Raw genomic sequence first — 13,497 nt, 5'->3', positions numbered from 1 at the left:
AAAAACGGATCGAAAACGACACACGCCCACTTTTTGCCGTCCAATCGGTGAGCGAGGGGCGAATTGGCCCCGCCCCCAGGGCGATCGATATATGCAAATTTGTGGATCAAAAAGCCTTCACGCCCACTTTTTCTCGGGCCAATGGGGAGCGAGGTGAAAGGTCAAAGGGAGGGGGTCAAAGGCGAAGTTACGGGGGGATAAAAGGACGGTGTTCGTCAGTCAAAAGGAGTAGTAAAGGTCGGAACGAGGCGAAGGAGTCGGAACAGAGAGTCAAGACTTCGCGGGCGGTGGAGCTGCTCGTCGTGTGCGTTGAAGTCGGAACGGAGGGGACGAGCTGTGGAGAGGCGGCGAGGGCGGACGAGGGGGTGCTCGCGTCGTGCAGGGAGCTGCACCCCTGGGAGGCCGGCAGCGCGACCTGGCCGAGGTGGAGACGCTCGTCGCGCACATAATAAAGATCCTCTATACCCCGAGCATCAGCAACCCCCCTCCTGTTTCCCCCCCCGCGCTGAGATAGTGCGACCAAGGGGGCCCCGTTCCCACCCCCTGCCAGGCACTGTCCACGAGGCCCGCGGGTTGCGGGGCCATCGCCGCTCCGCGTCTCATCACCAGACGGGTAGGCCCGACCTGGTCTCGGCCCCAGGCCTACCTCATTCTTGAGGGTATTTCTTTTCCTTGGTTTTGGGTATGTGTTGTCGGCGCCGTCTGTGAAGTAGAATTGTATAAGTGTTGCCGTGTGCTCGGTAGTCGGAATTAGCTCTGCACTGTGTTTTCACTTTTATGTTTGCTTTTTGTGTAAATGGAATTGTGTTTTCTTTTTTTGTGTGCATTTGGTGGAATTGTATTTGTGTGCTTTCCGTTCGTCGCGAATAAATGTGCTTTATTGTTGAACTGTTTCCCGCTTCGCTTCGTCTTCTCCCCCCATTGAATCCCCATCTTGCTTCACATAAAGGCTTGGTAGTGGGCTGAGTACGCCCGGATAATTAATCGAACCGTCCGAGGTCGACGATAACACCGCCGGTTATTCTGATAGTACGGAACGGGACGCTTAAGTGGCCCGTGACCGGAGGCGACCTGCGGCGAGGTGCGATCGCGCGGTCTACCCTCCGCGTGGGTACTTAGGTAGTTCGAATTTGGCGAGCAACCCTATCCCACGCGGGGGCTGATTGGCCCGAGCGCGGTGAGACGAAGGTCCACCCGGCACTGGTTCCCGGCGTTAGTCCGAGAGGGTCACGACTGGATTGTCCGTCCGGTGGGCGACGTGCCGCGATTCGAGTTACGTGGCCGTTCGCACGCCGGCGGGCGCGAAAACCGCAACACTGGTGTCAGGAGTGGGATACAAATTCATCGCGCCCGCGGCACTGGTATCGGAGAACAGGAAAACGGGCTCTCCTGTCTCCGGCCAAATTTACGGGAATCGGTCCAGGGTGAGAGAAGCGACCCCCGATTCCCTCCAAATTACGAGCGAGCAAATTAACCCTTCACGAGAAGCAAGATGGCGTCTCAAGGCGAGCGGGAGCCGGGGGTATAAGAAATGGATGTAGAATGTGTAGGATCCATGGTCCAGGATGAAATCCCGTGCAGGAAATGTTGATTGTGCAGGAACACGGACTCGCCCAACTAAACCCAGAACCTGAAATGGGTGCGGCAGCGGCCGCAGTGTATGACACCTCCCCCTCTCCACCAAAACCCTTGCTAAAACGGCTCAGCTGAGTGCATCAAACATGGAGCAGCTATGAGCCATGCTGGCGGCAATGAACGAAAAGATGAATGCGAAAATGATCGAAAAAATGGATGCAAATACAAACGAAATGAAAGACATGAACAAGCAAATGAATGAAGTGAAAACGACGATGGATGCGAATACACAGCAAATAAACGGAATGGAAGCAAACATGAAAGAAGAAATGAAAGAGCTGCGGGGTGAGACGCAGAACATGGGCCGATGCCTGCAGGCGGGCATGAAGGCCGTGACCAGGGAGCTGGGAATGGCGACTTCACGTGTGGGAGCAAACGAGCTGGGTGGGGGTGCAACGGCTGACAGGCCCGCGGTGGAGGCGGGTGAAAAAATAATTCGTGGAACGTGTTGGGCGAGGGTCGTGACGATGACCGAAAGGGAAAAATTAAATGGGGAGACCAAAACGTGTGAGACGAGACACGAGGTGACGACAACAGAAATAATAGTTGAGACAAGGGAGGTAAAGGGTGAAGAGTTGGCAGAGACACGGGAGATGGGAACGATAGAGGGAAGACTACACGATGAAGACGGGGCAAGTGACGCGCACGCACACACGGAGGTAGTGGAGGACAATGGGGTTGAGCTCGCGGAGCGTGCAGGGACCCGGTGCGAGCAGCGGGATGGCCTCCTCCAGGAACGAGGGGAGGGAGTATGCCCCCTTAAGGCGAGTCACGACCAGGTGAGTTCGGTCGTGCTTTGCGAGGTTGAGGGGACGAGTGCTGTGGACGGGTGCACGGAGAGCTTGGGGGGTATAGAGGCCCCGGAGACCCTTGTGGGGACACGAATCCCCAGTGTGGTTGTCCCTGTGTGTGTGGTGCAAGGTGTGAGTGCGTCCCCGTGTGTGGAAGCGACCCCGTGTGTGAGTGGTGTGGTGGCGATGGTGCCGGAGTACGTGCTTCCCAGCACGCCGTGCGTGGGTGAGGCACCGTGTGTGAGTGAGGCCGTGTGTGTGAGTGAAACGACCAGTATGAGTGAGGCACCACGTGTGAGTGGTGTGGTGGCGATGGTGCCGGAGTACGTGCTTCCCAGCACGCCGTGCGTGGGTGAGGCACCGTGTGTGAGTGAGGCCGTGTGTGTGAGTGAGGCACCACGTGTGAGTGGTGTGGTGGCGATGGTGCCGGAGTACGTGCTTCCCAGCACGCCGTGTGTGGATGAGGCACGGTGTGTGAGTGAGGCACCGCGGGTTAGTGCCCCCGCGTGTGTGGGTGGGGCACCGTGTGTGGATGAGGAACCGCGGTTGAGTGCCCCCGCGTGTGTGAGTGAGGCACGAGTGAATGGAGCACCACGTGTGAGTGGTATGGGTTGTGCAAGGGAGACCGTGTGTGTGAGAGAGCGGTATGAGAGGGAGATGTCGGTCGGCATGCGGGAGCACGCAGCCGCGTCTCCCGGTGTGAGTTTAATGGTGTGGACTGTGTGCGTCGTGACACGCAGGTGTGCGTGGGTTGAATGGAGACGGAGACGGCGACAGAGGAGAGAAAGCCGGGTAGCGGCTGTAGTTGTTTCGAGGACCGTGCCGGGTTCACCCAGCAGTGAGCACGCGGTTCGTGCTGTGCAACGCACGAGACCGCCACGTGCTCGCTTGCGAGAGTGAAGTCCCGGTCCGGAAACGCCAGCGGTGGATTTGCCGATCCCGCGGACGGACAAAGTTTAGGCAGGACTACGGATTTGGACCGGACGGGTTCTCCACGCGATCGTGTGTGTTCAGCTCCAACGGGCAAAGCACATGTGTTCGCGTGGGGAACCCCTCGAGACGTGTGGCTTGTGTTTTTTTTTTTATATGCGCACGGAGACGTCATGGCTGCACGTGTGGTTGGAATCCGGCAGGAGGGGTATCCCGGCCGATGGTACCGTCCAAGGAGGGACGAGGAACACGTGCAGCTGCATGACGTCACGGGCAGGTGTAAAGTGCGCGAGCGCGAGTTGCCGCGCTGGTGATGCGCATGAAAAAAAAAAAAAAAAGCAAGCCTCACTTTCGGGTGTACAGGATTCCTGGGAAAGGGGTGGAAGACCCCCTTACGCTGGGCACAGGATGGAAACTAGTTAGGGGGAAGGGTTAGCTTAGCTAGACCGACTCCATGGGGCAGGGGTAAGTCCTCATGGAGTCCGTGGAATGGATTAGTTAGAGGGATTGTAGCCAGATTTAGGTTGGGAAATTGATTTTTGGGACATTCGAGGACAGTGACAGACAGTGAATGTGTAGAGGGGACGTAGTTTAGCTACGTAGCGTTAAAAGGAACGTGCTGTAGTTTAAGGGACGACGTGGGAGCACGAGTTAGTTAGGGGATGTAGTTGGAAGGATGGCAGAGTTCAGCGGTGTGTGTGTTGGAGAGTTGGTGAGTGAAGTGGAAGCATGTGCTTGGTGAGTGAGTGAGGCCAGCGGGTCTGTGTGTGTGGAGTGAATGGGGAATGCATGGTGCGATGAGTGATTGGGGGGAGGAGTGACTCCCGCCCAAGGGACCCCGGGGTCAGTGTAGAGTGAGTTAGCTGGGTTAGTCAAATTGAAAAATGGAGGTCGTTTTGTTGTTGGTGGGAAAGTAGGCTCGAGACCCATTTGGAGGGGTGCAGGAGCCCTGTTGACGGGCTTGGGAGTGTGGCTGCGAAAGGTGAGTATCGCTGAGTGGGTACCCCGGGCACCAGGCTAGTCGGCTGCGGTAGGCCATGCGGCCCATGGGGGGCCGGGATAGAGTAGGGGGCACGGGTGCGCCTGCTTGGTGCGGGGGCCGGGGGCGCCATTAGCCGCGTGGGCAGTGTTGTGGGCACGGGTGTCCCTCGGAAAGGGGCCCGGGAGGCCGGCCTGCCACGTGTGCGTTTCAGGGAGTTGCCATGGGGGGCACTCCCGGTGTTAGGAGCTGGTAGGCTCGGAGGCAGTGTAGTGCCCGGGGGTGCCATAGCGGGAGATTCGGCAGAGGGTCGTGCCTGCCAAAGGGAGCCACGTGTCCCAGCCAGGAGACCGTGTGAGGGCACGGAGCGAAAATTGGGGGGCGAGGCCCGAAATTGTGAGGACACCAACACAGGCGACGGGAATCTGGGTTGTTAGAACCAATAGTTTAAGCGAGAGGCGCTTGTTGAAAGCCCCGGGGTAGTTTAACAGTTAAATGGTTAGGGTAGATTAGGAGATGTACCCCTCCGCACCATCCATCCCCTCGCTGTCGTTGTGGGCCGCTGGACCCACTTTGGTTATAGATCGCCGAACTCTGGGGTGGCCATTCTGAGGCTTCGTTGGGCCTCGACGCAGGACGTTAGCTCTCCCTTATTTCCCTCCGGGAAGGGAACGTAGGGGTTGGGAGTAGGCTAGGTGACAGGATAGGTTAGCCGAACAAGGACGATAAAGGGGGTTAGGGGACGATTTATAGTGGGGAAGTAAAAATAAAAACAATAAAAAAATAAGTTGGGGCTAAATTGGGGTTTGACAAATTAAGGGAGTGGGTAGGTACAGTGACAGGCAAAGGCGATAGGTGGGAGGGAGACAGGTAGGTAGGTCCGAGCCCGCCTTCCGAGTGGCCAGCACCACCGCACTCCCTCCACCAACCTCCACTGAACGGCAAAGGCTGGCCACTTCATCGGCTGGCCGTGTTTTACTTCAAGGCGGAGGCCGGCCAACTTCATCGGCAGCTGTGTGCTGCAAGGCCTGTGCCGGCCAGTTCATCTGCTGGCTGTTTTTCTTCGAGGCCTGTGCCGGCCTGGTTCTGCGGGCTGAGTTTGCCTGCAGCGGCCTTCTTCTGCGGGCTGTGTTTGCCTGCTGCCTTTGCCACGTTCACCAGCCCCGTTCAATTTTTGCTTTGCCCCCCCCCCCCTGTTCATTTCCATGTGCGCCAGGATCCGCAAGGCAACAGTTTGCAAGCTGCAAGAACTGCCCTGTTGGCAGCTACAACACGGGCCTGCAGTGGCAGCCCGTGCACCGTGTTTGTGTCCATGCATCCATTCGTTGTGCTCATTGCGTGTGCCACTTGAGCTGGCACGGAGACTGCGTTTGTGCAGCCCATGCACCGTTGTGGTTCATGCATTCAGTTCAAACCGTTCATGCATCCATTCGTTGTGTTCATTGCGTGTGCCACTTGAGCTGGCACGGAGACTGCGTTGTGCAGCCCATGCACCGTTGTGGTTCACTGCGTTCAGTTCAAAAGGGAGGCCTTGGACTGCGTGTGAGCAGCCAGCCACGTTCCCTGTCACCTGCATTGTTTGAGCCAGAGACTGCATGCGGGCAGCCTGGCTCCCTGCTAACTGCTTTCTTTTGCAGAGTTCAATGATCCTGGGCCATGGTTTAGTGTAAGATTTGTAAGTTAAGGTTAAGATGTACTGTAAATATGAGTGCGCCCCCGGCATGTATGTCTTAGCGCCGGCAATTTTATTTAAGTCGTCCGTGTGAGTGAGTTTGTTTAGATAGTTACGCAGCCCTCAGGTTATTTATTTTGGGGACACGAATACCATGAATGTCGCACTCAGGGATCCGTAGGTAAAATGTACTAGGGGAAAACTACACATGATGGCACACGAAAATTTGACGACTCGGGACGAGTCTGTAAAAAGGGAAGGGGGTAGTGTTGTGGTTACCAGATTCGCAAACCACCATTCAGGTCCCTTAGGTGAGGTATCTCGGTAAGTGCATGTGTAGTTAGGCCCAAACCCGTTGTCTAGTGGGAATACATGTCATTTATACGTGCTGCGACTCTTCAGGATAGCCGTTTTTCTTTTACTATCTTTATTTTGGACCAATCGCCACCATCACAACCACAACATCAACCACCAACCACAACGCCGCTTCACCACAACCGCCATGACCTTTACCGTCACAACTCGCCACCATCGCATCACCGTCATCTCGCGCCACTCATGGGCACCGATGCTGACTCGTGTAGGGCGCACGTTGAACAGCGTGTACAAAACCACGGATTTTCCGCTTCAAAAACGGATCGAAAACGACACACGCCCACTTTTGCCGTCCAATCGGTGAGCGAGGGGCGACTGGCCTCGCCCCAGGGGCGATCGATATATGCAAATTTGTGGATCAAAAGCCTTCACGCCCACTTTTTCTCGGGCCAATGGGGAGCGAGGTGAAAGGTCAAAGGGAGGGGGTCAAAGGCGAAGCTACGGGGGATAAAAGGACGGTGTTCGTCAGTCAAAAGGAGTAGTAAAGGTCGGAACGAGGCGAAGGAGTCGGAACAGAGAGTCAAGACTTCGCGGGCGGTGGAGCTGCTCGTCGTGTGCGTTGAAGTCGGAACGGAGGGGACGAGCTGTGGAGAGGCGGCGAGGGCGGACGAGGGGTGCTCGCGTCGTGCAGGGAGCTGCACCCCTGGGAGGCCGGGCAGCGCGACCTGGCCGAGGTGGAGACGCTCGTCGCGCACATAATAAAGATCCTCTATACCCCGAGCATCAGCAACCCCTCCTGTTTCCCCCGCGCTGAGATAGTGCGACCAAGGGGCCCCGTTCCCACCCCCCCTGCCAGGCACTGTCCACGAGGCCCGCGGGTTATGCGGGCCATCGCGCTCCGCGTCTCATCACCAGACGGGTAGGCCCGACCTGGTCTCGGCCCCAGGCCTACCTCATTCTTGAGGGTATTTCTTTTCCTTGGTTTTGGGTATGTGTTGTCGGCGCCGTCTGTGAAGTAGAATTGTATAAGTGTTGCCGTGTGCTCGGTAGTCGGAATTAGCTCTGCACTGTGTTTTCACTTTTATGTTTGCTTTTTGTGTAAATGGAATTGTGTTTTCTTTTTTGTGTGCATTTGGTGGAATTGTATTTGTGTGCTTTCCGTTCGTCGCGAATAAATGTGCTTTATTGTTGAACTGTCTCCCGCTTCGCTCGCCTTTTTCCCCCATTGAATCCCCATCTTGCTTCACGTAAAGGGTTGGTAGTGGGCTGAGTACGCCCGATAATTAATCGAACCGTCGAGGTCGACGATAACACCGCTCGGTTATTCTGATAGTACGGAACGGGTCGCTTAAGTGGCCCGTGTCCGAAGTCGACCTGCGGCGAGGTGCGATCGCCCGGTCTACCCTCCGCGTGGGTACTTAGGTAGTTCGAATTTGGCGAGCAACCCTATCCCACGCGGGGGCTGATTGGCTCGATCGCGGTGAGACCGAAAGGTCCACCCGTGACTGGTTCCCGGCGTTAGTCCGAGAGGGTCACGACTGGATTGTCCGTCCGGTGGGCGACGTGCCGCGATTCGAGTTACGTGGCCGTTCGCACGCCGGCGGGCGCGAAAACCGCAACAATATTATATTCCACTTTCATGTAAAGCATGTGTGCAGAGTTAGTAAACCCTCTCGACACAAAGTTTTGTAATTTAATCTCTATTTTAATTATTAATTTTAATCAATTTAATTTATTATACTGGAATGCATCTCAGAATTCAAAGCCTGTCCAGATCCGTGCTCAAACTTGACGAAAACTACAGTTTAAAAAAAATTATGCATTTTATTAATTTGTGTTCTCCATATTCTCAAATGCTTGGTGTTGGCTTAATGGTTTGGGTGGTGGGCTTGGGATCCCAGGATCCTGAGTTCAAATCCTGCTTGGCTGTTGAATTAATACCAGGTGGGGTTGACTCTTCCTCTCATCCTTCTGAGGTCAGCAAAATAAGTACCAGTTTGGTGGTATCCTGTATCGGAGTGGCGACCCGTCCAGGATTGTGCCCAATAGCCAAGGAGACTGCTTAGGCAGCACCAACACTCTGCACAGAGCGTGGTCACAATGGAGGGATGGATATTCTCATCAAGAAGCTTTGTTGAAGATTTGACGACAAAAGCTCAATTGGTAGAAATGTTATGGCCTGTCCAGACACACTGAAGTCTGGACAGACACAAGAGGTAAACAAGAAAAGATGTGCAGAGCACGAGACTTGCAGAATCCACCCCCTCTCCAAAGGTTGCCATGGAAACATCAAATTGTTCATTTCATCAACACTAAAATTGACAATCTTAATAGAAGTTCAGGTCAATCGGATGAAAATTGATTACTTTTCAGATTGAAATTGATGTTAAAAGTTTGACTTTGAGATGATCTTTGAGATTTTGACCTCAAAAATAGTTGGTTTCCAAATTCAGTGGATGCATTATGCAATTGCTGCTTACTTTTCAAGTTCATCGGATGAAAATTGACGATTTTTCAGATGAAATTTGATGATTTTAGAAGTTTGACCTTGAGTTGACCTTTTGACCTCAAAAATAGTTGCTTTCCCAATTCATCGATGGACTATGCAAATCCTGTTCAACTTTCAAGCTTATAGGACGTAAGTTGACAATTTTTCAGTTGAAAATTGATGATTTTAAATGTTTGCCCTTCAACTGACCTTTGACATTTTGAGCTCAAAAATACTTGGTTTCCCAGTTCAATAATGCACTATGCAATTGCTGTTTAAATTTCAAGTAAATTGGATGAAAATTGACGATTTTTCAGAAAAAATGGATAATTTTAGGAGTTTGACCTTGAGTTGACCTTTGACCTCAAATCGTTGGTTTCCCAATTCAGTGATGCAATATGCAAATCCTTATGAAATTTCAAGTCAACTGGATAAATAATGATTTTAGAAATTTCACCTCAACATGACCTTTGATCTTAATATCAATAGGCTTCTCGGTTGAGACCTCCTCTACAACTTTGTAAAGTTTCATGACGATCGGTTTTGAAGTGTGACCTGGAAGGTTGAGAAACAAACAAACAAACAAATACGAAAAAGACATCATGCAGAGCACGATATTTGCAAAATCCACCCCCCTTCTTCAAAGGTTGCCATGGATACATCAAATTGTCCATTTCATTAAGATTAAAATTGACAATCTTCATCAAAGCTCAAGTCAATCAGATGAAAATTGATTATTTTTCAGATTTAAATTGATGATTTTAGAAGTTTGACCTTGAGTTGATCATTGACCATTTGACCTGAAAAGTAGTTGGTTTCCAAATTCAGTGATGCACTATGCAATTGCTGCTTAATATTCAGGTTCATCAGATGAAAATTGATTATTTTTCAGATGAAATTTGATTTTAGAAGTTTGACCTTGAGTGACCTTTGACCTTTTGACCTAAAATAGTTGGTTTCCCAATTCCGTGACACAATTTGCAAATCCTGTTCAAATTTCAAGTCAATCGGATGAAAAATGACGATTTTAGAAATTCGTCCTTTGACCTCAAAATAAATAGGTTTCTCAGTTGAGACTACCTCTTCGACTTGGTAAAATTTCATGATGATCGGTTTAGAATTGTGACCTATAGGTGATTGATAGACAGAATAACAAAGTCGACTGACCAATATACTTGAAAAATCTTCGATTTTGCAAGTAACAAACAACGTCCTGCAGAGCACGACACTTGCAAAATCTATAAAACAAATTTGACCTCAACATTAATTGGTGGTTGAATTCAATGACCAAATATGCAAATCTACTTCAAATTTCAAGTCAATGGGATGAAAATTGAGGATTTTAAGAAATACCACGTTAGTTGTTGACCTTGGGTCTATGTTGAGCTTTTGGTCTATGTTCACCTCAAAACTAATTTGCTGATTTAATTCAGTGACCTGAAATATAAATCCTCTTCAAATTTCAAGTCAATCAGATGAAAATTGAGGATTTTAGAAATCTCACCTAAGTTGTTGACCTTTCGCCTATGTTGACCTTTTGGTAGATGTTGACCTCAAAATCATCGACTAGTTGAATTCAGTAACCTGAAATATAAATCCTCTTCAAATTTTAAATCAATCAGATGAAAATTGAGGATTTTAGAAAACTCAGTTGACCTTTTGGCCAATGTTGACCTCAACAATAATTGGTGGTTGAATTCAGTAAGCTGATATGAAAATCCTTTTCAAATTTCTCGTCAATCGAATGAAAATTGAGAATTTTATGAATGTGATATATTTGTTGACCTTTAGCCAATTGAGTATTTCAGAAATATTACAAATTTGTTGACCTTTTGACTTGAAAAACAATAGGCTTCTTGCTTCTGACAAATTCTTACATGTGATGAAGATTCGTGAAGATCGGTTTAAAAGACAGAATAACAAAATCGACTGACCAATATACAGTAGTTGAAAAATCTTCGATTTTACAATTAATAAATAAAGAAACACGGAAGCTATTTAAAAAAAAAACCGGCCGTCTCATGCTTCACACGCTGCAGTGGGGATAATCAGGGCTATTTATAGTCACTGTTACTTTGCCCTTTACATTTTGACCCAATTTTTAATTTTTTTTTTTCTCCATATTCTCATAATAAAGGATTGGTGATAATTTGGTGACAAAAACTCAAATGCTAAAAAAGTTATTGCCTGGACACACACACATGGACACGGACACACACACACACGGACACGGACACACACACACACACACACACACACATCGATGTATCAATCTACATGATAAACACCAGTGTGATAGTTTATAGCTGGGTGGACATTTGAACACAGGTTATAACAGCAAAATGGTGTGTGCATACAGTGGGTGTGCATCTAGAGTGTGTGTGCATCCAGCCTATCCTGCCAGCCCCAAGGCTGGTGAGAGTGCTGAAAATGGTGCTACATGGGAACATCACACCATGATCCTCAAACTAAAAAATCCCCCTAAATAAATGGAGTCAAATACAGTCCATTAGGGGCCGAGATGACACCCACCTTGGAAGATGACAACCAATGAGGGAGACGTTTCCACAGAGACCCAGCCCAGAGACAAGGTAAAGAGAGTACTACCAGTATGTATATGATCCGGCTGAGTTGTGTTTTCACCGCATTCCAAATTGTATTCCCTATGGCTCGACTTGGATCAAATATACAACCTGGCATTCTAACTCCAAATACCATCTTCATTCCACCTCTCCATTCCCCTCCCCAACCCCTCAACCCCCCCCCCCTTTTCCCCTCATCGTCCCCATGATACGTGCAACGAATCCTTTTCCTGTTTATTGCACACTATTAATTTTCTCATTCGTCTCCTTCCTTTTATTTTATTTCGATAATAAGTTTTGTGTTACTCCCTTCTCCGGTATGGTGGTAGAGCGAGTGTGTACAACTTCATCATCTGGGGGTAGTGGGTGTAGCATTAGGAGATCAAATTGGTATGAGTGATGTTTAAAAGTTAAAAGCCATTTTAATCTCCTTTGTCTTCTCTGATCACTTCAGTTTTTATGAATGTAAATTTTATTCTGAAACTTTCTAACATTATTTCCACCAGTGGGGAAACGATTGGCAATGCAATACAAATGAACTCTCACAAGTGACCTTTTGGATTAGCTATATATCCCTTATTGTCGGGTTTTCCGTGTGTGTGTGTGTGTGTGTGTGTGTGTGTGTGTGTGTGTGTGTGTGTGTGTGTGTGTGTGTGTGTGTGTGTGTGTGTGTGTGTGTGTGTGTGTCTGTGTCTGCAAGTGTCTGCAAGTCGAGGCTCCACAGCACAAACCAGGAAACCGATTTCGATGAAACTTGGCGAACAGGTGCCATATGAGCTGGGAATATGCGCGTTTGAGTTTCGTTGCTAAGCAACCACCCGTTGCTGTGCAGCGGCCGAAAAACCGCACGTTCACTATTTTCAGTACTTGTCCTACAGTTTGAATGTGGAGAAACGAGACTTCGGAATTAAACACTTTGAGATATTTAGAAAATTTTACTCGAGCCGATTTTTGATTTTGGTTTTATTTTTCAAATGGTAGTCCTTCAAAAATCTGGTGTATATTTACCGTCATTTAATGTGTGTATACAGTGTTTGTAAGGAGCTACACCGTCGTTCCACCTTCGATCTCTCCTCGATCCAAACGTTATTGACCAAAGTGAAAAGGATCCAAAATAAATGGAATCACCGGCATTTCTGTCTTTGTGGATTTCTAATAATATGGTATAAATCAAATTAGGTGGAATTTGAAAAACATATTTAAAAAAAAAAATTTCTACACCCCGCGTTATGTTATCGGCCGCTACACCGCCAGGTTCATCAAAAACAACCGACCAGGAAGTCTTCCCGCGCTACCCACGGTCTGGTTCGTATTTCCCTGAACATCTGTTGTTATGTTTATGGTTATTTTTTCTTTCTCTCTCCCTCTCCCTCTCTCTCTTCACGTTACGTTTTGTTTCATGTTCTCCTGACGTCCACTCTGTTTGCCGTCATCTGAGGTAATGTCAACAAAAATAATGAAACATTATATTTTTTACTTAATTCGTCCCTAATTTACTCGAGCCGATTTTTCATTTAGGTTTTATTTTTCAAATGGTAGTCCTTCAAAAATCGGGTGTCTATTTACCGTCATTTTTTATGAGGGACTGAGGAAAGTGGGCGGAGCTTAGGGAAACTGGACGTGGTTGATGAAAAGTGGGCGTGGCTTAGGAAAATATTGTGTGGCTCTAGAGGTGGTCAAACAAGAGCATTGAGAGAAGTTTATCGGGTTTTCCGTGTGTGTGTGTGTGTGTGTGTGTGTGTGTGTGTGTGTGTGTGTGTGTGTGTGTGTGTGTGTGTGTGTGTGTGTGTGTGTGTGTGTGTGTGTGTGTGTGTGTGTCTGCACCGCGAGGCTCCACAGCACAAACCAGCAAACCGATTATTTTTCAAATGGTAGTCCTTCAAAAATAGGGTGTCTATTTACCGTCATTTTTTATGAGGAGTGCCAGTTGGAAAAATACGCAATAGGAAAAATCTTGCCAGGCAGAGGGACAATTGTATGTGAACCAATACGTCTTGGTAATGAATCTTCGTCGGTGGATCGGTCAGAATGAAAAGCATCGTATCCAGCGCTTCGATCCTAGCGGATCCCTCGTCGCCTACCGGCTTGTTACATTATTTGTTCCT

General features: G+C 49.2%; 1 long non-coding RNA gene across 2 annotated transcripts in view; it reads left to right on the top strand.

Moving 5' to 3' along the window:
• The first annotated feature begins 12,614 nt into the window (after positions 1-12,614).
• LOC147014438 (uncharacterized) overlaps positions 12,615-13,497 on the top strand; it is a 73,175-nt gene continuing 72,292 nt past the window's right edge. For both annotated transcript variants that reach the window (XR_015050443.1, XR_015050442.1), the window contains exon 1: positions 12,615-12,697. This is a non-coding gene — a long non-coding RNA (uncharacterized LOC147014438). The remainder of the gene's footprint in view (positions 12,698-13,497) is intronic.

Source organism: Eptatretus burgeri, chromosome 13, assembly GCF_056783735.1.
Source record: "Eptatretus burgeri isolate ZD-2024b chromosome 13, Ebu_testis_v1, whole genome shotgun sequence".
NCBI lineage: Eukaryota > Metazoa > Chordata > Myxini > Myxiniformes > Myxinidae > Eptatretus > Eptatretus burgeri.
Note: the sequence above shows the minus strand (reverse complement) of the source record. Positions and strands in the feature narration are given on the sequence as shown.